Below are 25,964 nucleotides of genomic sequence, written 5' to 3'. Positions count from 1 at the left end.
TTAAATTCTGTAGTGAAGTCTCCAAAATTTTAATCTCCATAAACTGAGATTCTACAGAGTCCACTTCCTTGGAAATAGTTTTGAAAATACCCTTTGCTTCACTTTCTGTGGATTATGCAACCACAGAATTCCTCCGGGGACTCAGCCACACCCCAAATCTTAGCCTAAATCACTGAGTTTGACACAGATTCATAAGAATTTGGCAAGCAACTCACCCACATTTTCTACCAAATTAAATCCAAATGTTGCCTAGGTTGGATGAGAGTTCAGTCAAGAGAAGGAGGCCCAGGCCAATGGACTGCTAAATGGTGATATTCGAAACCCAAATGAGTTTGGCTTGGCCCTAAGACTAGGAGGAAAGCTTTGAACCATAGCATATGATATAAGCCCTGGTCCAACTCAAAACACTTTTTACTTTTTTTTGGTTGTTATTTCAGAAATGCACTGACCCTGCACTCTACAGGACACTATGCTCATTCCAAATGCTAAAGTCAGTCCTAGGAAACTGCAGGCGCCTGTAGGGTCAAAGTAGAGTGGGGAAGCTGATTCTTATCACCTGTTTCTTCAATTCCCTCTAGAACAAGAGCAAAGCTTGACAAGATGGGGTGGGGTAGTAGTGTGTGAAAGGACTGGAAGAACTACTAATTCAGGCTCCTGTGAAGAACCCGATCAGCACTGGGCTTTGTGTGGCAGCTCTGATTGAATTCTCCCTCTTGACAGAGAAGGTGTTGGCCTCCTGCTTCCTGGAATAGTGGCTATGACTAACTCATGTAGCACTGGATACATTTATAAAACAGAGAAAGTTAGATTTTGCTGCTCACATCAAATTTTCTATCACAACTTCTCCTTAAATAATTATCCTTTTTTTTAACTTTTGTATTAGATTTGGGGCACATATGCAGGTTTGTTATATAGGTGAACTCATGTCACAGGAGTTTTTTTGTACAGACTCATAATCCAGGTAATAAGCATTGTACTCAATCGTTATTGGGTACAGTTCTACTCCTCTCCCTCCACCCACCCTCCCCACTCAAGCAGGCCCCAATATCTGTTGTTCCCTTCTTTGTTTTCATGAGTTCTCATCATGAATTTAGCTCCCAGTTATAAGTGAGAACATGCAGTATTTGGTTTTCTTTTGCTGTGTTAGTTTGCTAAGGAATAATAGCCTCCAGCACCATCCATGTTCCTGCAAAAGATATGATCTCATTCTTAAATAATTATCCTTTTCCTTTCCTTTTTCCCCTTCTCCTTTTCCCCCTTCTCCTTTTCCTCTACCTCCTCTTCCTCCTCATCTTCTTTTCCTTTCCTACCTCTTCCTCCTCCTCTCCCCACCCTCTTTCTTCCTCTTTTTTTCTCCCTAAGAACCTTCACACTCTCCATTGTCTTCAGGTCTCATCGATTGCTCCTCGAAAATCCCTCATTACACCAGCACCCCATCCCTGGGAAGACTTTCCCAAGCTGCATCACCCTGTCTCGACCCTCACCCCACACAATCATCTTCACCTCAACCCTCGCCACACTCCTGCACCTCCCATCACCACTAGGACTCCTCTCTCAGAGGTCTTGTCTCCTAAGGCCCGAGCTGCCTAGATAAACCAATGTGTTAATACCTATGGGAAAACCCATGATAAAACCAATATTAAAATATAGTATGTTTGAGTCTTGGCTTTGTCACTCCCAGGCCATATAACATTGGGTAAGACATTTAGACTTTTTAAACTTCCATTTCTTCACCTCTAAAATACAGCTAAGAAAGACTCAACATACAGGGTCTCAGTTTACATTTAGCTTCCCCTGAAAGACATCTCTTGATCTTTCAATATAAGATTAAATGTCCCTTGTCTATGTTCGCATGTCATTCACTCAATTCACTTGTCATAAAACTTGTCAGTTGCAGCCTAATTCCCAGTATAATTCCTGATTCTTATTACGAATGCCTGAGTGCAAGACGTATGGTTGATCCCCCTTGAAGCCCAGTGGCTAACACAATGTCTAGCACGTAGCTGGTACTAAAATAAGGGCATTAAATGAATGGGCCACCTCTGGAAGCATTTATAAATAGTGGAAATTGTTTCTCCCAGATGGCATGTTTATATTGGACCAGTGTCCTTTTTAGATCATGCCTTTGCTGGAGAAGAGACCATAATGGAAATATCAGGTGCAGGAAGATGTTTTGGTGTCACTCAAATAGCTCCATGTAGGTGGCCTCTTGCTCTCTCCAAACATCCAGCTGGCTCTGGGCCCGTGCACCTGAAGGGAGATATCTGAGACTGAGAACACTTCCTGCTTCATTTCAGTGACACCAGTTTGGCTCCATTTTCACCTCCAAGCTGAGATCAAATGTTCCCCAAGTGCAGAGAGTTAAGGAGAGATGTCTCATTCTCTCCCTTGACCTCCTCCCTTATTCCCCTCTTCTTATGTTTTTCATAAAACTTTAAACGAGATTCCCAGAGAAAAGCCATGTCCTTTGGTCAGGCCAGCAGCCTCCCCAACTGTGGGCTCTGGCACTTCTCTAAAAAGGTCAAAATGGGGATAGAAAGTTCTTGATGGGGTGCTTGAGTGCTTACGTTAATGGGAGAAGAGATAAAGAGGGAAATATGGAGGGTGTGGGATGTGTGAGACTGCATGTTCACAGGGAAAAGTAATGTTGTGCAGAAAGCCTGCCACTGCTAATGAATCTGGTAAGAGGACAGGAAGGAAAGGGATTATTTCTGTTATGCCTTTTGGGAGACAATTTTCCATGTGTCTTACATTTTTACATCTGGCAGGTGCTGACAGTCCTTGTGCTGGGCTCTCTTTTTAAGGGTGTTTCCATAGTGGAAACATACATGGAAAAACGGAGCTGGGCTGGAGCACAGGGCAGGTGCACTTAGGGTCCATTATGCAAGATTTGGGTTTTCTATACTCAGGGCTTCTCTCTCATAAGCCACCCCACAGTGTGTGCAGGTATCACCTGGCTCTCTTCACATTGTTCTGTGGGAATTGGGGCTTGGAGGGTCAAAGCAAATATGCTAATACTCATATTGCTTGCTGTGCTGTGAGTAAAGTCCATTGTCTCTGACCCAGGAATATTGTGTCTTCTGCCAGCATCCATGAATCCGTCAGGTTGTCTTGTGAGCTTACAAGTAGTATAAAGTTTCAAACCCTTCACAGTTCTCAACCAAGCTCTGTTCTCTCTGCCTAAGGGCAGCCTGTGAAAGAATTCTGCCTTTATAGGTCTATGTGAACCCTGTCTCCTATGAGAAAAGGAGAAGAGGGAAGAGAGAAAAAGAGCACATACTTATTGAATGTCCCCTGTTTACCAAGCCATGCTGGGCTGAACTGAGCTTCTCATACATTATCTCATTTAATCCTCATAACACCCTAGGAGTAGATATCGTCCTACCTCTTTCATAGGTGAAGAGTCCCAGGCTCAATAAAGTGAAGTGACTCGCCAAGATCACTCACAGAGTGTGAGGTTTAAACCTAAGCCCGTCTGTTAAGAGAGTTACTGATCTTTCTGTTACATCATTCTAGGAAGTCCTTTATTTTCTGTGTATTGAATTGACCAATCCAAGATAACAGGAGAGATGCTAACAAGTCTAAAATCATTTCCCTAACCACTCTGTTATCTGTTCTGTGATTTTTCCCAACTCTATCCCTGGACGTATTCCTCAGCTTAATGAGCACTTCTTCATTTTTGTAGTCTTTTGCCTTTCCTTTTCTAGGATCCCAGCCTCCAGCCAATGTTACTCATTTTGCTTAGCCTTGGACTTCTTGATGCTTGCTATTGCTCTAGGTTTTTTTTTTTTTTTTTTTTTGGAGGGGGGTCTATTCAGAAAGAAAGATGTGAAGCCCTTTCTCTGATATCACCATAGAATGAATAACACTGTCCAGACGTCACAGTTCTAAAGAATTCTTGTTTGGTTTTCAGATGTGACTGGAGTGATTTGCACCCGGATGCCTAGACTCGCCATCTGCTCAAAGATTGCTCAGAAAGCCCTCTCATGCATTCCCCTGCTGCATACCAGCCCACTCTGCCTGCAGCTGCTGTCTGCAGGACTTCACATCTACGCCACACTGTTTAAAAGCTGTGCTTCAAGAAATCACAAAAACATATGACTGCACCTACTACACAGCCTAAATGCGGCATAAGTTGACCTTGCTTTCTAAGAAGTGGGGCAAGAAATGCTTTTTTGTGTGTGTCATGTCTGTTTGTTTTTCAATTAAGAGAGGAAAGCATTAGGCAGATGGAATGTACATGCGAGGATGAGGAGACAGAAAACAAGTAGCCCTTTCCATCAAGATAAAGAGTTTTCTGGGGTCGCTGGCCCTTGAATGTCACTCCTGATTTCTCTTTCCAAGGCACTGTACCACCAGCCTACTGAGATTGTGTGGGAGCTTTCATGGGGGTTATATTTCACTAATGGAAATAAATTTTGTGCATAATCTGAATGTTTATGTTTCTTTACAGAATAGACTTAGTTTAGCAATAAGCTAATAATACTGACATACCTCTAATTCTCTGGGGAAAAAATTTGCTACTCCAACTTCCATTCCTGCAACATCATCAAAGTACCCACAACAAGAATGAACCAATTAGCAACACTTATTAGCACTGCCTAGACTCATTGTAAGCAGATTTTGAAATAAAAAGGAAAGCATGATGGGACATTCTTATGGTTTAAATATTTGTCTCCTCCAAAACTCACGTTGAAATTTAGACTCCAATGTAGGGCCGTTGAGGGGTGGGGGCTTTAAGAGGTGATTGGGCCATGAGGATCCTACCCTTATGAATGAATTAATCCATTCATGAATTAATGGGTTAGTGGATTCGTGGATAAATGGGTTATCATGGGAGTGGGACTGGTGGCTTTATGAAAGAGGAGGAGAGACCTGAGCTAGCACTCAGCCCCCTTGCCATGTAATGTCCAGCACCATCTCAGGACTCTGCAGGGTCCCCCACTCAGCAAGAAGCTCCTCACTAGATGTGGTCCCCTGATCTTGGACTTAGCCTCCATAGCTGTAAGAAATAAATTTCTTTTCTTCATAAATTGCCCAGTTTTAAGTATTCTGTTACAGGCAATAGAAAATAGACTAGGACACACATAGACCTTGCTTTATGGAGTTCATAACCAATTTGTAGAGAAAGACAATGATTCACGAAAAAGAAATAACCTACACCAGATGGTAGGTGAAAAGACACATGTGAGCAGCACAAAGTGTTACCGAAGTTGTGAAAAAGGTATCATTAGTCTCCTAGCTACCAAGACTCTAAATGGAGGAGTTATCTTCAGACCCCAAACCTAATTCACTCCCACACAGGTTCCTTCAAAATGCCTCTTGCTGCCTCCTCTTTCTCCGTTCTATGCCTAAAAGCATCACCTTACTTTAAGTCTTTATCAATTTATATTTAAATTGTTAAAACTTTTTACCTGTCTCCTTGCCGCTGGCCACTTCCCACTCCAACTCATGTGGAGCACAAATTAAACTTCCAAAAGCACCACTTTGATCCTTTTCCTTCCCTATTCAAATACTTCCCTGGATGCCAATTTCCAATTGAAAGGAAGTCAAAACTTGAGGATTGGCATGAAAGAAGGATCCAGGTTTGTGCTGACCTGGGCTTGGTCCTAGGATGGTAACCGTGGGAAAAAGAAAGAAAAACATGAGCAAGTCGAGCAAGACTTGATGGTTGGAATACAGGACTGAGAGAAGGTAGCATTACCAAGAACCTAGAAGACTGGAAGATGAGCAAAAGGCAAAAATAGAGAAGTGCACATTTAGAAGATGTGTTGAGGTGAAAAAACTCAGGGCTTTTGCAACATCATCTACCACTGAGTATGCACTTCGAGGGACATAGGAGGGGCACCATAGATGCTTGCTGAGAAAATAAATAAAGGAATGAATGAATAAACCTCCTGTTTGCATTATGTCCATCGTTTCACTTTATAACAACCTTAGTTGGGGGTTCTTATTATTATCACAATTTTACTGATATCTAAACCAAGACTCAGAGAGGTTACACAATTCTCCCAATATCCCCCAGTAAATGAGAGGCAGTGCTGAGATGTGAAGCCAGGTCAGCTCGATGTCGCAGTCCATCTAGCACGTTGCCCTCTAGAAGCATCTAATTGTGCAGCACTTGGAGACATGGAGCTGTGGGACACATTTGCAAAAGGTGATTGTTTATCATCAAAGCTGCAGGAGACACTAGAGGAATGTTGCAGAGGACAAAAAAGTAGACATTCTGGACTTCAGCAATGGGAAGTTTTGGAGATAGAGGAAGCGGAACTCTTGAAGGGAACAGAAGAGAAGACCTAACAGAATAAGAATCATGGAACCAAAAGAGAAAGGAGATTTGTCAGCAAATACGTGATTAACAGCGTGAAAAGCTACCGAAATAGTCTTAACAGGAGCAGTGAGGCAGCCTGGTTTGAATGGAAGGAAAGAGCCTGGACCCCAGCAGATAGGCTGTGTTAGAACCATCCTTCTGTTTGAAGCTTGAGCACAGAGGGGAGAAAAAATAACAACTTGTTTTCACTTACTGCGAGGGACATGGTGGACACTCCTATAATAAAAGACATTAACAAGAGAAAAGTGTAACGAATTTATTTTAGAAGTTTTTTCTGACTCAGGAGGCTTCAGAAATAAACCCAAAGATCCAGGGAAAACTTTGTATTTTTATGGTAAATCTGATGAAAGAAGTGTGAAGAAATGTGATTGGACAACAGAAAGGGGCAGGGCCTAATGGTAATAAATTGTGTGTGGGGGGCGTGTTACTCAGAGAGGCCTATTTGTTCAGACGCTTCTTGGCCTCTCTGTGCAGCATTTCTTTCCTCCGGGTATGGAGCGGGTCATCGCTCACATGAGGGTCTTGTGATCTACTTGCAGGAAAGGTAAGACAGAGAATTCCTTTATATTTGGCTCTCGCACAGAAATGTGGTGGAAGGTCAGAAATGTGGTGGAAGGTCGGAGTGAGCTTGCTTCCTAGGCCCTCTCAATCTCCTTCAGCTCAAGAGGGCTCTGGGTAGTGTTTTCTGACTCCCAACAAGCAAGCTGCCTAAATGACTTGAAATGTATTATTTGTATTTATCACATGGTGATAATATTCATTTGGCAGGATTAAATGTGATAATGCTGTCATATAGCAAATAACATCTAACATTTACAAGGCACCAGGCAACGGTCTAAGCACTCAACACATACTATTTCGTTTAATCCATACAACTCTGTTGGGTAGATTTTGTTGGAGTCAGCTTGTTTGCAGCTGAGGAGACACAGGTTCAGAGAGTTTAAGTAATTTACTTAACGTCACACAGCTTGTGAGTAGCAGGGCTGGAATTTAAACCCAACCATCTGCTCCCAGAAGCAATGCTCTTCACCATCATGCTATGCTAAATTGTGTTAAACAAGTTATCCGTAAATATTGCCTTTCCTCCCAGGAACATGTGAGCTACATTAATTTTTTAAAAGTAGGTAGATTATAAATATTTAAACCAGAGGTGAACAAACAACAGTCCATAGTCCCCAAATCTGGCCTACCACCTGCTTTATTGTATGACCTGCAAGCTAAGAATTGTTTTCACATTTCTTAATGATTTAGAAAAATTAAAAAATAATATTTTGAGGCACATGAAAATTATAGTGAAATTCAAATTTTAGTGTCCATAAATAAAGTTTTATTGAAACACAAACATTCTTTTTTTACATATTATTTATGCCATTTTTCAAGAGCAAAATTGAATACTTGTCAGGGGGACTACAAAGTCTAAAATATTTAATAGCTGGCCCTTTACAGAAAAACTTTGCCAACCTCCAGCTCTAACCAAAAACTTTCTTTGGCTAATGGAAGAGAAGCGATTTAAGGGCTTGAATTTCTCAGGAAATTCTTCACCCCTGCTGGCGCCCCATCCTCTCGTATTCTCCATGGGCTGCACGCACACCTGCCCTTCATTAGAGAATGGTCACGGGGAGGAAATAATTCCCTGACAGAGGGGTTTGTTGCGTTTCTTGGGTGGAGAAAGAAGGCGGGAGGAGGCTTGCTGGGTAGGGTGAAGGTGAGGCTTTTTTCTCTGTCCTGAATTACAACCAGATGAGTATATCCCTGTTTCATCTCCAGAATTGTAACTTTTAATAAGCATGGAAGTGCAGGAGCTCAGCACTATGGAGGAGACACAATGGCCAAGTCACATCACAGGTGTCTTCTCTCTGGGACTGGTCCATGATTGGCAAAGCAACGAGCTCAGCCCCCTTCCCAGTGTCTATCGGCTTTCTCAGGCTTACAGTGACGAATTCACGGGGAAGTGGCAAAGCCTCGGGGGCTTTTGCACAAAGCCAGGAGCCAGTCACTAGGGTTCTGTGTGGACCTTTGTCAGCGACCTTCCAGCCTGTTGGTGGCAAGTCAACTGCTCTCCTTCTGCCTTACTTAGCATAATTAAACTGAAGTAAGATAGTTTACCAAAGTCAGTGTGTTCAGGCATCCAGCCTATAAGATATTAAGCAACAGAATGACAACAGCACAAATGTGTAGGTTTGTTTAGTTTTTAAAAAAATTTTCTAAAATTGTGGCAAAATATATATAACCTAAATTTACCATTTTAACCATCTTTAAGTGTAGCACTAAGTACATTCACAGTGTTGTGAAACCATCCTTCTCCAAAACTATTTCATCTTGCAAAACTGAAACTCTGTACCGATTAAACATTCCCAATTACTCTCTCCTTCCAGTCTCTGGCAAACGTCTTTCTGCTTTTGGTCTCTGGGAATTTGACTACTCTAAGTACCTCATATAAGTGGAATCATACAGTATTTGTTCTTTTGTGACTGGCTCATGCCACTTAATATGTCTTTGACCTTCATCCATATTGTAATGTGTATCAGAATTTCCTTTTTTTTTTTTTTTTCTGAGACGGAGTTTTCCTCTGCTGTCCAGGCTGAAGTGCAGTGGCGCAAACTCAGCAAACTGCAACCTTAGCCTCCCAAAGTCAAGCGATTCTCCTGCCTCAGCCTCCCAGGTAGCTGGGATTACAGTGGCCTGCCACCGCACCCTGCTAATTTTTGTATTTTCAGTAGAGATGGGGTTTCACCATGTTGGCCAGGCTGGTCTCGAACTCCTAACCTCAAGTGATCCACCAGCCTCAGCCTCCCAAAGTGCTGGGATCATAGGTAAAAGCCACCATGCCCAACTTAATTTCCTTCTTTTTAAAGGCTGAATAATATTCCATTCCATATGTATGCCGCGTTTTGTTTATTCATCCATTGATGGACCCATAGGTTGATTCTACCTGTTGGCTGTTGTGAATAACGCTGCTATGAACGTGGGTGTACGCGTGTCTGTTTGAGCCCCTGCTTTCAATTCTTTTGGGTATATGCCCAGCAGCAGAATTGTTTTATCATATGGTAATTCTATTTGTAATTTTTTGAGGAAGCATCATACTGTTTTCTGTAGCGTTTTCTATGGAACATATAAGGAAGGTCAGGAGGAGTGGCAGCCTAGCTGGGTAGATAGGCGCCAGATCCTAGACTTTAAGCTTTATTAAGGATGTGATTAGAAGACTTTGCAAGTGTATACCTTGGACCAGTCCTTAGTGCATATCATTGTTTGTCGAATTAATTTGAATCTAGTACAACAATGATTTATGTTTCTTTTCTTCTCAGACTTTGCCTCCTCCTGTTCTTCCTTTTTGTTTTGTTCATGTTTTTACCACTTCGTTCTGCTCTGACAATAGTGGCTTTCCTTTTATTTTATTTTTACTAGAGATACATCGCAGATAGAGAAGAAGATAAATAATGCTGGGCCATGAGTTTAGACAAAAACAAAACAACAGAAAGTGAACTCATCCAAGAAAATAATGAAGCTACCTACATAGGTTAGGCTCAGTTGCGCTTCCAAATGTGTTTTAAATTAAGTCATCTCAACCGTGACTACAAGTTCAAAATATTCAAAGCAACCTTATTGGAATTGGAACAAGGCATATTTGGTTTCCTCTGAAGGATTCTTTTTAAAGTGTAGTTAATAGCAGAGCTCTGAAATGTAAAAATACAGGAAAAGAAAGCCCATATGCAAATTGCTGTCCTAGTAAATGGCATTAAAACTCACCAACTTTCAGAAGTTCTGATCACTTGGTAAAATCTCACTTACACGAAAGTGCTTATGTAGCAACTGCATTTGTGTGAGTAAGGCCAATCAAGTGGAAGTGAGCAGAGGAAGAATTTGGAGCAATCTAAACAAATATTCAGAGTCCATAGACTCAGATAGGTTTTGCCTTTATTTTACACACAATATGTACAGGCAAATGTGTTTGCCTAATTCCCCAAGAGGACAAAATAGAAGCAATAATTTACAAGCGCGCAAAAAGAGAGTTGGCTAAAATCAGGCACAAGGGCTAAATCTGAAAAAAATAAAAATACTACTGAATTTATAAGGAGGAGATAGCAAAAACAGGAAAGATACACAAACCCTAAAAAGAAAACACTGGCACAGCATGAAGAGTATCCTCGAATTATTTGACCAGGAAATTGATGCTTTCCCATCTCAACAGCCTGCAATGCATCTCCACAGGAAAGCATAGAATCCAAACTGATGCTCATAATGATTTCTTCCATCATTATGGTTATACCTTAAAACAGTTGGGCCACAAAGTAGTAAAAATGAACTACTCTGGAAAATTCACATCTGCAGATATAACTGGATCTTATGATGCCATGATGCCAGTTAAATGAGGTATCAGATCACAGCATCTAATCTTAGCACAATTTTGTTTGCTTGTTTGGTTGAGACTGAGTCTTGCTCTGTTGCTCAGGCTGGAGTGCAGTGGCCTAATCTTGGCTCACTGCAACCTCCACCTCCCAGATTCAAGTGATTCTCGTGCCTCAGCCTCCCGAGTAGCTGGGATTACAGGCACCTGCCACCAGACCCGACTAATTTTTGTACTTTTAGTAGAGACGGGGTTTCACCATGTTGGCCAGGCTGGTCTTGAACTCCTGACCTCTAGCGATCTTCCCCGCCCTCGGCCTCCCAAAGTGCTGGGATTACTGCACCCGGCCCTTAGCATAATTTTATGTTTAATTACAGTAGTAACAAAACTTTATAGTTAGAGAGTTTATATAATTTTCCTACATACTAAATATGATCTTAGGAAAGACTCAGTTTCCTTTTCTGTCAAATGATGATGATAATAAAAGTACATCATAGATCTGTTGTGAGGAGAATATGAGACAATGTACCAAAGGCACCTGGCATTTTACATAACCTGTGTTTCCTAAATGTTAGATAGCATACAGTGCCACTGTATGATCACCAATGTCACCTCTGCTGCCACCACACTGTTGTCTACTACTGTTGATTTTTATGACAACACTGTACCTGGGCTCCTATCCTCGCTCTATCATTTATGATCTATGTGACCTTCGGAAATCTGAACTTCTTTCTGCCTCAGTTTTCTCATCTGGAAAATAAAGACAATGCTATATAATATCTACCTCGTTCAGTTGCTAGAAGGATTAAGTGAGATAATAATAAAAAAACATTTAAAATAGGGAGAAGCACAGGGCAAGCATTTAAGTAATACTAGCTATGCTTATTATTATTGTTATTATTCGGTATTATTTCTAAGGAAAGTAGTTCTCAAAGTGTGGAGTGGGGACCCCTGGTGGTCCCTTTTTCAAGCAGTCCATGAGATGAAAACAATTTTCATAGTGATACTAAAATGTTGAGTGCCTTTTTCACTTTCATTCGCTCAAGTACACGGTGTTTACCTGAGGCTATATGAAGTACGATGTCACTACAGATTGAATGCAGTCTTGCCTCTAGCTGCCTTCTGTTAAACACTAAAGAAATTTGCAGAAATGTGAAACAATGCTCCTTTCTAATATTTTTGCAAAATATAGTTATTTTTCCATAAAAATATATTTTATGTTAGTCTGTGATGGGCTTATTGTTTTTTTTTATTTTGTTTTGTTTTGAGATGGAGTCTCACTCTGTCACCCAGGCTGGAGTGCAGTGGTGCACGATCTCTGCTCACTGAAAGCTCCACCTCCCGGGTTCATGCCATTCTCCTGCCTCAGCCTCCTGAGTAGCTGGGACTACAGGCGCCTGCCACCACACCCAGCTAATTTTTTGTATTTTTTTTTTTTTTTTTTTTTTTTTTTAGTAGAGACGGGGTTTCACCATGTTAGCCAGGATGATCTTGATCTTCTGACCTCGTGATCTGCCCGCCTCGGCCTCCCAAAGTGCTAGGATTACAGGTGTGAGCCACTGCACCGGCCTGTTATTTTTAAATGAATAAATATTTTTAAATGTTCAGTTTTAATTTCTAACATGGAAAACGTCAACAGATATAACGCACATAAACAAAGGTTCTTTGGGGTCCTCACTAACTTTGTGAGTATAAAGGAACCCTAAGACAGAAAAGTTTGAGAATCACTGTCTTAGTTCATTAAGCCTCAGAATTGTTGGCATCCTCAAGGTAACTTGCTTGAGATTCGAATATAGGTAAAGCCAAATTTCAACCAAAGTTTCCTGATAAGGAAACCCAGTAGTCACTATAATATGCCATACCCCAAGAGTAACAGAGCTCGCCATACGGAAGAGGGCCCAGTGGTCATCTCTACCTTTTAACAGTTTGGTACTATTACAGGGCTCTATATCAGCAGGTATACTTAGCAAGACTCTACCTTTAACATGGTATTCAAGGCTAATCAATGTTTTCCAACATCTTGAGTTTTATTCCAAGTGGTCGAGCATTGTTGTACCAAATTTACATGCAGTTTTTGCCTTGTGATTAAGAAGAAGGACCTAGTGTTAATACTCGTAAGTCCTGGTTTCAAAGCCAAAACTAATTCCCATCATAGCTTTTAAAATGTCAAGCAAGAATTCTCATCCATTTGTAAGCCACTTTAAATACAGTTTTCAGGAGTTCAAGAACTAATCCCTGAAGGAACTGGGTCAAGTTCTTCCCAGTCCTGTGTTCCTGCACCACAGATGGCTGAATTTCAGCCTTCAGAAAATACTTTGGGATACAAGAGCATACTTAAAGGAAGAAAATCAACAGAAACAGTCTTGCACAAACCTGACATATGTGGTCTCTCTTTGAATCAGCATTTGATACTTGACACTTGAGTTTATGCCACTGAAACAAATTTGTTTTAAGTATGTAACATTCTGATTTAGGGTTCTCACCATTATCTTGGTAAAAAATTGACACCTGCTACATTGTCTTAAGACTTTTGTCTCAGAGGCTTCAGATTTTTACACTCATATAAGCACATATATACTATGCATTTGCTTGGGTTGAATTGAAATCTCCAGTAGTAATTTGAAGAGTTTGGCTTATGGGACAATGACACAGTTTTGCACACAGTATGCCAAATTTTCTGCTAAATGCAATGGGCTTTTAGAAATTAAACTGGTTTATTTCAATCTATCCTTGTTTGACATAAATGTCACATGTATGCTGAATAACTATATCATTCTTCTAGTTCTGCTCCAATATTAATCCTTAAAATATTATCTCAGATATAAGCTATGACTACACAATGCCAAATATCCATCTTGAAATAATGAAACTTGCTTTTATTATCCTAACATTCCCAAATCTGATATTTGACAAGATAGAGTTAAGTAACCTGATACTGTAGAAAAACAGAACTAAGCAACGAAATGAAAATTATTTTGATCCAACCACATAGTATCACAGAACTAAATAATCCTACTCCAATATTTTGCTAAATTTAATCATTTCAACTAAATGTTATCAGATCAGTTTGTGTGTGGAGCACTGACCATTTTACTATTGAAATAATGTGGGAGGAAGATAGGGGAAACAAGCATGGAATATATGGGGCAAAGAAGATTAAACCCCCCTTTATGGAGGGGTCTGGACAGAGCTTGCTGTCTCCAGCAATGAGCAGGGACTCAACAAAGGAGGCTGCCTCTGTGGTGCCTTCATTCCAGCAAGCACTGTGGATTTGGAAGAGAGGCATCCAAGGTAGAAGACTGTATTAGGCAGGGTTCTCTTAGAGGCACAGAACCCTCTAAGGGTATATATCGGGATATATATGGGGATATATATATCGGAATATATTTATATAGGGATACATATATATAGGGAGTTTATTATTAACATATATATATATCTAGGGAGTTTATTAAGTATTAACTTACATGATCACAAGGTCCCACAATAGGCCATCTGCAAGCTGAGGAGCAAGGAAGCCAGTCCAAGTACCAAAGCTGAAGAACTTGGAGTCTGATGTTCACAGGCAGGAAGAATCCAGCAGGAGAAAGATGTAGGCTAGGAGGCTAGGCCTGTTTTGCCTTTTCACATTTTACTGCCTGCTTTATATTTGCTAGAAGCTGGTTAGATTGTGTCCACCAGATTAAGGGTGGATCTGCCTTCCCCAGCCCACTGACTCAAATGTTATTCTCCTTTGGCAACACCCACACAGACACACCTAGGATTAATACTTCTGTATCCCTCAATCCAATCAGGTTGACACTCAGTATTAACCATCACAAGTCCACCCCTTGTCAAATTGAACCCTTACACATCTCCTGAGATCATACATAATCTTCAAATAAAGACAATAATGAGGTCATAGTTACACCTAACATAATACAACTATCCTTTGTACGACCAGAAATGTACCAATCCCCAACCCAAATACTATTACATAAAGTTAATACTTCAATGCTGATATGAAGTCAATAAATCTTATGTCACATGAAAAAGGAAAAGGAAATAAAATGAAGATATTTTCTTAGTTCAAGTGTATGCATGCACAGACACGTTCTTAACAAAAGAAGGAGCAAATACTCATGACAGTTACAGTCCTTGTTTCTGCAGCTGGTCACGTGGTTATAGCTGGTATTGATTACTACCTCCTTCTGCTACCCATTCTGTATTCCCTTTGCCTTCAGCAAGCACCTCAGAGGGTCTTGGATTTTTCCTGGTGGAGTGACCCAAACCTTCACTTCTGAGGGGTCTGGGTCATTTGTAGTCCTGTCTGGATTGTGCTGTTGTAGTTTCCCATTGACATTAATCACAGGATATGGTAATACTAAGAGACACCCTAATGGATCTCCTGTATTCCACATGTACTCTTCTTTACTTCTGTTGTGGAGTAGTAGACTGATTTCATCTTCATAGTCCAGGTCAGTCACCCCAGCCAACACCATAACTCCCCTCTTAGCCTGTTGACTTAAAGGTAGGAGGAACCCAAAGTGTCCAGGTGGCAATCTTAACTTCCAGTTTAATGGAATCATTGTTGTGTCTCCTGGTGGCAGTGTTCCTCCCTCTGGAACTAAGACCTCTAGGCCAGTAGAACGTAATGTTGTGGGCACAGGAAGCAAAAATTTTGCTAGTGGTTCACTAGGAGTGATGGTGAGTGGTGCCACTTTCCCTTCCACTCTTTGATTCCTGGACCCACGAATCCTGGCTATGGGGGAAACAGTACCATGTATTGGATGCTGATTCAGAGCATACATGACCTTCTGGAGAACTTTGCCCCAGCCCTGCAAAGTATTGTCACCTAGTTGGCATTGCAATTGTGACTTCAAATGGCTATTCCACCATTCTGTAAATCCAGATGCTTCAGGATGATGGGGAACATGGTAAGACCCGTGAATTCAGTGAGCATGAACCCACTGCCACACTTCTTTAGCTGTAAAGTGAGTGCCTTGGTCAGAGGCAACGCTATGTGGAATACCATAACAGTGGATAAGGCATTATGTAAGTCCGTGGATGATAGTCTTGGCAGAAGCATTGTGTACAGAATAGGCAAACCAACATCTGGGGTAAGTGTCTATTCCAGTGAGGACAAACCTCTTCCCTTTTCATGATAGAAGAGGTCCAATATAGTCAACCTACCACCAAGTGGGGGGCTGATCACCCCAAGGAATGGTGCCATATTGTGCTCTCAGTGTTGGTCTCTGCTGCTGGCAAATTGGGCACTCAGTAGTGACCATAGCCAGATCAGCCTTGGTAAGTGGAAGTCCATGTTGCTGAGCCCATGTGTAACTTTCATCCCTGCCATAATGGCCACTTTGTTCATGGGCCCATTGGGAGATGACAAGGGTGGCTGGGGAAAGAGGCTGAGTAGTGTCCACAGAACAGGTCATCCTGTCCACTTGATTATTAAACTCCTCCACTGCTGAAGTCACCTGTTGGTAAGTACTCACATGGGATACAAATATCTTCAATTTTTGGCCATTCAGAGAGGTCCATCCGGGTACCCTTTCCCCACATTTTTTTGGTGACCAATTTTCCAATTATGCTTCTTCCAAGTCCCAGACCATCCAGCCAAACCATTGACTACAGCCCAAGAATCAGTATATAATTGCACTTCTTGCCATTTCTCCATCCATGCAAAGTGCACAGCTGGGTGCACTGCTTGAAGTTCTGCCCACTGGGAAGATTTCCCCTCATTGCTGTTCTTCAGGGATGTCCTGGAAAGGGCTGAAGTGCTGCAGCCGTCCACTTTCGGGTGGTGCCTGCATATCATGCAGAATCATCTCTGAACCAGGCCCTAGTCTTCTTTTCCTCTGTCAACTGATCACAGGGAACTCCCCATGAGGCCATTGGTGCAGGCTGGGGGAGAGAAGGCAGGGTGGTGGCAGGAGTGGAGACCATGGGCATTTGAGCCACTTCCTCATGTTACTTACTTGTACCTTCAGGACCTGCTTGAGCCCAATCACATATATACCACTTCCATTTGATGATGGAATTCTGCGGTGCATGACCCACTTTATCGCTAGATGGGTTAGAAAACACCCAGTTCATGATAGGCAGTTCAGGTCATATGGTGACTTGATCACCCATAGTCAAATATTCAGTTTCCACCAAAGCCCAGTAATAGGCCAAGAACTGTCTCTCAAAATGAGAGTAGTTATCTGCAGAAGATGGCAGGGCCTTGCTCCAAAATCCTAGAGGCCTCTGCTGTGATTCACCTATGGCAGCCTGTCAAAGGATCCAAACAGCATCCCTATCTGCCACTGGCACCTCAAGCACCAATGGATCTGCTGGGTCATATGGCCAAAACGACAGAGCAGCTTGCGCAGCAGCGTGGACCTGCTGCAGAACCTTGTCTGTTGTGGACCCCATTCAAAACTGGCAGCCTTTCGGGTCACCCAAAAAATGGGCCAGAGTAACACACTCAAATGAGGAGTGTGTTGCTTCCAAAATCCAAATAGGCCCACTAGGTGTTGTGCCTCTTTCTTGGTTGTAGGAGGGGCCAAATGCAACTTATCCTTTATCTTAGAAAGAATATTATCCTTTATCTTAAAAAGAATATCTTGACAGGCCCCACACCACTGGACCCCTAGAAATTTTACTGAATTAGAAGGTCCCTGAATTTTAGTCATATTTATTTCCCATCCTCTGACATGCACATGTCTCCCCAGTAAATCCAATGTGTTTGCTGCTACTTTTTTTTTTTTTTTGAGACGGAGTCTCGCTCTGTAGCCCAGGCTGGAGTGCAGTGGCCGGATCTCAGCTCACTGCAAGCTCCACCTCCCGGGTTTACGCCATTCTCCTGCCTCAGCCTCCCGAGTAGCTGGGACTACAGGTGCCCACCACCTTGCCCAGGTGGTTTTTTGTATTTTTAGTAGAGACGGGGTTTCACCGTGTTAGCCAGGATGGTCTCGATCTGCTGACCTCATGATCCGCCCGTCTTGGCCTCCCAAAGTGCTGGGATTACAGGCTTGAGCCATGGCACCCGGCCTGCTACTTCTTACTCACTGGATCCAATCAGCATAATGTCATCAATGTAATGGACCAGTGTGATAGCTTGTGGAAGCAAAAAGTGATCAACATCTCTCTGAATAAGATTATGACACAAAGCTGAAGAGCTGATATACCCCTTAGGTAGGATAGTAAAGGTATATTGCTGGCCTTGCCAGTTGAAGGCAAATTGCTACTGGTGGACCTTATGGACAGGAGTGGAGTAAAAGGCATTTGCTAAGTAAGTGGCTGCATACCAGCTACCAGGAGATGTCTTAATTTGCTCAAGCAAAGAAACCACGTCTGGTACAGCAGCTGCAATTGGAGTGACCACTTGGTTAAGCTTCCAAAAACCCACTGCCATTCTCCAAGATCCATCTGTATTCTGTACAGGCCAAATCAGGGAGTTGAATGAGGATGTGGTGGGAATCACCACCCCTGCATCTTTCAAGTCCTTAGAGGTGGCGCTAATCTCCACAATCCCTCCAGGGATGTGATATTGTTTTTGATCTACAATTTTTCTAGGTAGAGGCAGCTCTAATGGCTTCGATTTGGCCTTTCCCACCATAATAGCCCTCACTCTGCTAGTCAGGGAGCCAGTGTGGGGGTTCTGCCAGCTGCTAAGTATGTCTGTGCAAATTGTGCATTCTGGCACTAGGGAAATGATCACAGGGTCTGGGGATCCACTGTAAGTCAGACCTGAGCTAAATCTCCATTAGTTACCTGACCTCCATAAGCCCCTACTTTAACTGGAGGACCACAGTGATGTTTTGGGCCCCCTGGAATCAATGTCAGCTCAGAGCCAGTGTCCAGTAGTCCCTGAAATGTTTGATCATTTCCCTTTCCCTAGTGCACAGTTACCCTGGTAAAAGTTTGGAAGTCTCCATGTGGAAGGATGGGAGAAAGATCCTGCATAAATTGTTGATAATGTAGTGGGGTCCTTCCTCAAGGAGACCTGGTCTCCCCTTCATTCAAGGAGTTCTGGGTCTGTAAACTGGCTCAAGTTTGGAAATTGATTGAGGGACTGTGATTCTCTGTTTTTATAGTTTAAATTAGTCTTTTTTCCATTTGACCTAGAAGTTTTCTGTTTGTATAATTTAAGTAGGAATGCAGTAGGCTTCTTATTAATTTCACTTCTAGGAACACTGTATTAATTAGCCAGTGCCAGAGCTCTACATGAGTCAGACTATTCTGATTGCTGCTGCCTCTGCTGTCCCTTGCAGTAGCCATGCCCACCTTGCCTTTGATAGTTAAGGGCTGCCACTTGGGATCCAATTATTCCCATTGTATTTAAATTTTGTAGTTGAGTGACTGTGGTTCCCACCATTAGATCTGACATACAGAGAAGAGCAATTACAGGGCTCTTCAAAGATGCAGGTGCTGCCCTCACAAATCTATTTCACAAGGCATTGGTCAAGGGTATATCTTCTGAACCCTCCCAGCTGGGATGAGTAAGTCTAAAGTGACTAATCCACTCCACTGTCCCAATCTCCCTAAGCCTTTGGATCCCTTCCTCTACATTAAACCAAGGGAGATCAGGCATTTCCAGCTCACTCACAGTGGGTCATCTTTTAATCCTTGTTTCAGCCAACCAAGCAAATAAACTATTAGAACCTTTTTTAACTCTCTGAGCTGCAACATTAAATGCAGAGTCCCTACTTAGTGGGCCCAAGTCAGTAAATTCAGCCTGATCCAACTCTATGTTCTTTCCACTATTATCCCACACTCTTAATATCCATTCCTGTGCCTGTGCTCCAGATTGCTGTTTATATAATTAGAGACCTCAGACAGTTCTTTTTGAGTGTAGTGCACCTCCTCATGGGTCACACTCTCAACCTCACATCCAGGGGCCTATTAGGACTTTAGTCTAGTTATAAGTCTAGAAGGCAAACAGGGGTGTTGGGGTGGCTCCTGAGGAGAATCAACATTATTTAGCCTGGCAACTGCCTCAAGGGAGGCCATCACTGTTGCTTCAGGCAGCACAGGGTTTATCTCCTCAGACAAAGGTGGAAAGGCTGATGGCAGCATGGGTAAGGGAGGGGATGTTGCCATTACTGGGGATGGGGAAGCTGTTCCATCTGGCAAAAAAGGTTCATCAGGTTTTACAAACTCAGAGTCCCCAGCTTCATCAGGGTCCTCCCACACATCCCCGTTCCTAAGTTTCAGAGTCCCAATCTTTTCCAATCAATGACCTCACTTTAACAGTAGACACCTGTTGAGGCTGTGCATGCACCTTTCATTGCAGGTCAGCCACTCGCATGATAAAAGCTTGTGTCTGTTTTTCCACAATTTCAGCTCTTTCTCTACTGGAGATAAGACTCTCACTCAGGGCAATCTTAGCATATTTGAGGCTCAGTATCTGCTTCCGAAGCTGGAAAACAGAATCCCTGAGTTCATCATATTCTTTTATCACTTTGTCATTGAATTTAGGAGCAACCAACCAGCTTCATTATGTTTCTTGGTTCTCCACATACGGTCAAAGTTACTACGTACAGGGTCACTAAACTCCTTGCCTCTCATGAGCAGTGAATCAGGAGTGTCAAATGCATTTATTTTACATAACTCTCTAAATAGTGCATGCCAAGGACTGTCAGTGTTCTGCATACTATTGGAAGTACAGTCCTTAGCATTTTTGGGTCTATTCATATTAAACAGTCAACTCCAGAAACCTTAAAACCAATGAAAGAACTCCATCCTTAATATTCTGTTCCTCTAGAACTGCTTCTGGTACCCAAATCTATATTAGTCTGGGTTCTCTTAGAGGGACAGAACTAACAGGAGACATATATATGAAGGGGAGTTTATTAAGTATTAACTTATGTGATCACAAGGTTCCACAATAGGCTATTTGCAAGCTGAGGAGCAAGGAGAGCCGGTCTGAGTTCCAAAACTGAGCAACTTGGAGTCTGATGTTCGAGGGGAGGAAGCATCCAGCACTGGAGAAAGATGTAGGCTGGGAGGCTAGGCCCATCTTTCGTTTTCACGTTTTGCTGCCTGCTTTATATTTACCGGAAGTTGATTAGATTGTGTCTACCAGATTAAGGGTGGATCTGCCTTCCCCAGCCCACTGATGCAAATGTTGTTCTCCTTTGGCAACACCCATGCAGACACACCCAGGATTAATACTTCTGTATCCCTCAATCAATCAGGTTGCCACTCAGTATTAACCATCACAAAGATCTAACTAGTAAAGATAAAACTACTAAAGATAAAGCTGAGGATTCTCCATTCCTAGGCCATTCCATTCTCCATTCCCAGACCATTCCATTCTCCATTCCAGTTTCCCAGGCCAATGACTCAGTTCCTACTGGACACCCTTTAGCATTAAATGAATGATCCATTCATCTACTCCAGATCACTACCTTCATCTAAGACTTGGAAATTCAGGCAGTAGATCATACTGCAACATCCACAGTTCACTAGCACTGTGTACTGACTTATCTTGACCTAGAAAAGTACCTAACTTAGATATTTCTTGGAACATATCCCCATACAGAACAAACAGGCTGGCCATATGAGAGCAATCTTCTACAATAAAAGCTGGCCAGACTTGAGATAGACCTTCAAAATTTTTGAGGCATTTAAGTATTCTACGATTTCTATATATTTCTCCTTTTGTCCTTCCTAGAGTTTGGTTTCACTGCTCCCCTGTTCCAATGAGGCCTACAATATTCAAATGGAAGTTCAAAGCTAGCCATTTTCAGATAAATTTGGAAAAAAGTAACACCATATCATTCCCAAGCTCTACGTTTTTCCTTATGTGGGCCAACTGGACCGCAACATGGACTTGGTTTAGTGACCCAACGAAATAATTTACATCTGTGTGGCCTTGGCCCTTGTCTCAAATGGGTGAAAATAAAAATCTAAATGGAGCTTTAAGGATAATCAGTGCTGGTAAATTTCCAAAAAATGACCATGCTTACTCAAATCTCCCTAATGACATGGAAAGATTGATAATTCATGCATTTATGTAGTTTAACTCAGCAAATAAATCATTCGATCCACATTTATTGTCTATCATGTGCTAGTTTCTGAAAATAAGAGGTAAGTTAAAGATAGACCTATCTTAAAGAACTTGCAGCATAAGCAGGAGACACAGAAGCAAATATAACTTCCTATCAATGTGATGTATGTCAAGATATAGGGATGTATGGGTGCTCTGTGAACACAGAGGGCAACGATAGCTTTCTTATAATTAACAAGCATATATATACACATATATATACTATATATGTACTATATATATTTATGTATCATTATATATGTTGTAGTGGGGTGTGTGTGTGTGTATACTCAGCACAGGGCACTATATAGATATATGTCATATATCTATATGTAAGAAAGAACAAAGCCATTTCCCAAATATTTTTCTTTTTCTGCCCAGTATGCAATGCTTCCTGTTTCTCTAATAATGAAAATGTGTTCATTTGTCAAATGGAAAGTTTTATATATATAGTGTAGATATATATTGCCCTGAGTATACACTATATGGATATATAATATATATCCATATAATATATATATAATATATGTGTATATATATTATATATTATATATGTGTATATATGTGTGTGTATACACACACACACACACACATACACATATATATAAAATATATATAGTGCCCTGTGCTGAGTACTCAGAAGAAATAGCTTAAGAATTCTGGGAGCCACCTTGTTACTTTCTAATTCTCTGTTGCCAAGGCTGCAATGATTAATCTTCAGAAAAGCTACAGTTTAGCACCTGTTGAATGATATTAGAGGAAATCATCTGTGTTGCAAATAGAGAATATGTTAGGGAGGCTGGACTCAAATGAATCCAGGTTTTGATATCTTTCTCCTTCTGCTTTAGCAGACAAATAATCTGTTGCAACTTTGCTGCTTCTCTTCCATAGCTTGGCTCTGTTCCCGTGCACCATTTTGTTCTAGGGGATGCCTAAACTGATTCTTCAGTGTTAGCCAAAACAAATGAGGAGCTTGGCTCTCGGTCTGGTCGCAGCAGCTGCTGTGATTGAAGTTCTCTGCACCTAAGACAGTGGGGCAGCTTTCCATTTGACAGATGAACACATTTTCATTACTAGAGAAACAGGAAGCATTGCATACTGGGCAGAAAAAGAAAGAAAGAAATATTTGGGAAGTGGCTTTGTTCTTTCTTATATCAATTGTGGTTATTGTTCAGCTGAAATGCTGGTGAGGAGGTTGATGGTGTGGGAGCCTGATGCCCATGCCTCAGGCTTCTTCCCATTAGACTGTAACTGTGAGCTGACAGCTGTATGGTTTCTTGACCTCAGGTTGCCTCAGCCAGAAAAATTCTTTGCAGATCTGCTCTGGGAGGCAGTTTCTGTTCTTGTACGCAGCAAAGGGCACAAAGAGGCCAGGAGGTCTAGGGAAACTCACTTATCAAGGAAAGGGAAAGAAACATGTGGCTGTTTCCATTTGTTTAGTCATACAATGGAGCTAAACTGTAAAGTGGGTATTTGAAGGCCTTCAAAATGACTACTCCAGACTACGATGATGGACTTCATTGCAGTGGGACTGGACAATGATTCTTCAGAGAACAGAGCACATCTCCAGTAGGGAAGCCTTGTGACAGCCTTTCCTTCACCGCTTCATACTCAGAAGGTGTTTTAGTTAAAAATGGTGGCTTGGGAGGCATCCTTGATTCCCAGTTTTATGTGTTGAGTCCTTAGATAAATGTTGGTACCATTCACAGATATAAGAAATCCAAGAGGCAGAGGGAGGAAAAGCAGAGGAAGATAATAAGAAAATGCATAAATCTAAGGTGTGAAGTTGCAAAGGGAATGTTAAAAATTCAGTGTAAGTATTGAGAGATGTCTTCAGGGCTGAGAGGAGTCTAGAGTCCTCACTGATACGTGATTTCTAGACCATGTAAACTATATTTACAATGATCACTATTTAAAAAAAAATGCCTGTCTACCATATATTGTATGGAAGAAGTTGGATTTCCAGTCAAAGAAATTAAAATATATTGAATAACCACTGCCTGTCAAGACACTGTGCTAGGTACTTTATATAAGGACATACCCATAGCAGTACAAAATATGGGCACTAGATCCTTTGTTATATACATACAGAAGCTGAGGTTTGTGCTGTCCAAGATCACATGGTTAAGTGATGAAGCAAGAATTCCAACCTAGTTCCTGGTAACTTCAAAGGTTTCTATGCATTTGAACTGTTCTCATTCTACACACATGCCCCTGGGCTTTCCCACCTATATCCACGTCAGACATTTTTAATAACTTTTAGCACTCTTTCCTGCTTGGCCTGGACAGTCACAGATCTCTCCACATAGGACTCTGGGCTGCTACTAATTGATAGGAGTTGGCGTGCAAAGTGAATCCTATTGTCAGTCATTGTGCCTTTACCAATGGGTCAATGTACGAGGGGGGGAACTAGTTTTGCTTTCATATATCTTTACTGAAGACTTGTAATATAGCTCACTATGCATTGTCTTATCATTGTTTACATCTCCGTTTTGTTCATTAGTGGATTCCTTGAGGACTCACTGGGACTGTCTCCCACTTTTGCATGCTTGTCACATTACATACATAATGCCTTTTCTTTGATCTTTAGGAAAAGGGTTCAGGTTTGCTCATCCGAAGCATCTTCAAGTTCCTTCCTACCTCATAGTCCATGTTCATTTTAAAAGCATTTGATGAGGTCTTATTGGTTGTGGTGACTGTGATGTCAGAAAAGTTATGGGACTTGGTTAAGGTTCTGCAGTACATGAGTCACAAAACCAAGAAAAACCCAGTTTTCTGTTTTCCAGTGAACTGTTTCCTCTTAAACACCAAGATTATAAAAATCTTATAGAGGCCTAAATTTCAGTTAAAGCTTTCTAGGATTCTGTAGGTTTTTGCAAAGCCAATAGAGTTTTGTTTTAGTAAAATTACTATAATTAGAGTAAGCTTTTGAAAACCCTCTACCACCTTATTTTAATGCCTTTATTTATTTATTTATTTATTTATTATTTTTAAGACAGAGTCCTGCTCTGTCGCCCAGGCTGGAGCGCAATGGCACAATACAGGCTCACTGCAACCGCTGCCTCCTGGGTTCAAGCGCTTCTCCTGCCTCAGCCTCCTGAGTAGCTGGGATTATAGGAGTGCGCCACCACACTCGGCTAATTTTTGTATTTTTAGTAGAGACGGGGTTTCACCATTTTGGCCAGGCTGGTCTCTAATGCCTGACCTCGTGATCTGCCTGCCTCGGCTTCCCAAAGTGCTGGGATTACAGGTGTGAGCCATCGTGCTTGGCCCTTTTCTCATTTCTCATCTCTAAATTACACTTTTATCTTTGGTCTGTGTAAGTAAATCTGTTCCGAAGTATAATCAAGGATATTTTGCAAGGAAAGCATTATGTGCAAATGCTACTTCCTATAAGCAAGAAAATTATGTGTATGAGTTGTTATATTTTTCAGACTCTCAATTTTCTCATTGGTGATAAAAATATCAGTACTTACCTTGCAGAATTATTATGGAAATTAAATCAATCATTTAATTAATGTATTAAGTACTTTTATGTAAATAGGTTAATTAATATGCAATAGACATTTAACAAATGTTAGCTCTTATTACTGTCAATACTAATATGACTTGCTTAAGAAATGACAGAAAAAAGAAAAAGTGCTACCACCATGACTCTACCCCCTACAGTATTATTATTTTCAGATCTGTGATTCCTTCTTACCACCGATTACTGATTACAGAACAGTCTTGCTTTGTATTTATCTATGCATCAATCTATAATCAAGCAAGTCAAGGTCAACTATCATGCTTGACCTGCCCACGGCCTTTCCTCAGGGAAACTACCTTGTAGACACCTCTTGCTGAGGGATTAAAAAGAGCATCCCTGGACATACATAGTCTCAACCAAGTGGTCCTGCTTCTATCCTCACCAAATGAGGCCATGGGTGAGCAACTGGCTTGAGAGGAGCCAATGCCCAGGTTCGCCAGTGGCCTATGAAATCTCTAAATCTCTACTCAGGAACAAGCTAATCTGATAAGATCCTCTCAACTCTGCAGTTGTGCTTGGGAATTTTGGAGAAGATTAGATTATTAACAGTGAGAGCTGAATTCTGAAAGGAGTCACAGAAAGACTCCATGAAGTAGAGTGAGGGCAAATGCTGGAGTTATGAGAAATGGAAAATTACTTAGTAGAAGACAAGCTTAGCAGAAAAAACTAGCAGGAGCCATGAGGGCACATTTGCTGCTTATGATGACAATCTCCTGATGAACTCCTGTTCAAA

At 41.5% G+C, this 25,964-nt stretch overlaps 2 long non-coding RNA genes across 20 annotated transcripts in view; both read left to right on the top strand.

Moving 5' to 3' along the window:
- The window catches only part of LOC102123831 (uncharacterized), a 337,031-nt gene extending 332,597 nt beyond the window's left edge, over positions 1-4,434 (top strand). For all 19 annotated transcript variants that reach the window (XR_012423828.1, XR_012423816.1, XR_012423829.1 and 16 more), the window contains one exon: positions 3,914-4,434. This is a non-coding gene — a long non-coding RNA (uncharacterized lncRNA). The remainder of the gene's footprint in view (positions 1-3,913) is intronic.
- A 2,318-nt stretch (positions 4,435-6,752) lies between these two features.
- LOC141408531 (uncharacterized) overlaps positions 6,753-25,964 on the top strand; it is a 258,154-nt gene continuing 238,942 nt past the window's right edge. The window contains exon 1 of the long non-coding RNA XR_012423832.1: positions 6,753-6,875. This is a non-coding gene — a long non-coding RNA (uncharacterized lncRNA). The remainder of the gene's footprint in view (positions 6,876-25,964) is intronic.

This window comes from Macaca fascicularis, chromosome 14 (genome assembly GCF_037993035.2).
Source record: "Macaca fascicularis isolate 582-1 chromosome 14, T2T-MFA8v1.1".
Classification (NCBI taxonomy): domain Eukaryota; kingdom Metazoa; phylum Chordata; class Mammalia; order Primates; family Cercopithecidae; genus Macaca; species Macaca fascicularis.
Note: the sequence above shows the minus strand (reverse complement) of the source record. Positions and strands in the feature narration are given on the sequence as shown.